This window comes from Palaemon carinicauda, chromosome 10 (assembly GCF_036898095.1).
Source record: "Palaemon carinicauda isolate YSFRI2023 chromosome 10, ASM3689809v2, whole genome shotgun sequence".
In the NCBI taxonomy this organism is placed as follows: Eukaryota; Metazoa; Arthropoda; class Malacostraca; order Decapoda; family Palaemonidae; genus Palaemon; species Palaemon carinicauda.
The window spans coordinates 148,436,604-148,437,770 of record NC_090734.1 but is presented as its reverse complement, the minus strand read 5'-3'; positions in this window follow the sequence as shown (position 1 = coordinate 148,437,770).

The following is a 1,167-nucleotide window of genomic DNA, read 5'->3' as shown; positions in this document are numbered from 1 at the left end:
TCAGCCATGTAGGCCTAGATCTTCCAATTCTTCTAGTGCCTTGTGTAGCCCAGTTAAACATTTGGTGAACTAATCTCTCGGGGAGTGCGAAGAGCATGCCCAAACCATCTACATCTACCCCTCACCATGATCTCATCCTCATGTAATCTCTCTTATAGTTTCAATTCTAATGCTGCCCTGCCATTCAACTCCCAATATTCTTCTGAGGGCTTTGTTCTCAAATTTATCTAAATCTGTTGGAGATTTTTTTCATAGTCATACCACGACTCATGTCCATACAGTAACACAGATCTAAACTGACATATAGTCTCATTTTTATACGTGATTTCAGGCGATTTGATTTGCAAGTTTTACTTAACCTAGCCATTGTCTGGTATGCTTTTTAAAATCTCACTTAATTCAAATTCTGATGATCCTGAATAATTCTAGCTCATTAATCCATTCTCCTTCCAATGATATTTCATCTTCCATTGCATTTTCCGTTCTCATCATCTCTGTCTTTCTTCTATTTATCTTCAGCCCAACCTCGTGTGATATTTCATGCATTCTGGTAAGCAAGCATTGCAAATCCTGTGAAGTTCTGCTAGTAATGAATGTATCATCAGCATACTCTGGGTCAACTACTTTCCTATTACCAATCCAGTCCAGTCCATCTCCACCATCTCCAACTGTTCTATGCATTACAAAATCCGTGAGGAGGATAAACAACATAGGCGACAACACGTTCCCTTGGAGTACTTCACTGTTCACTGTAAATTCCTTTCATAGAACTCCACTAACACTAACTCTTCACTTGCTATGCTCATGAACAGACTTAATCAAGTGTTCATATTTAAGAGGAATTCCATAATACCGCAGGACTCTCCACAAAATTGGCCGGTGCACACTATCAAAGGCTTTTTCATAGTCCACAAATGCCATCATAAGGGGATAACTGTATTACATAGCTTTTGCTTTTTCTTATTTTTTTTTTCATTATTGATTCCACCGGTCTTAATTAATGTCAATATTTTTGGGAGGTAACTAAAATATTGCTCAAACTTGTATCTAGTTTTTTTTTTTTTTATTCTGTGTAGGCCTATTAGTTTTATTTATATAATTTTCATTTGTTCTATCAACTGAGTTTTTTTTATGTTTGGAGCAACTGTCATCACGAGTGATGTTACT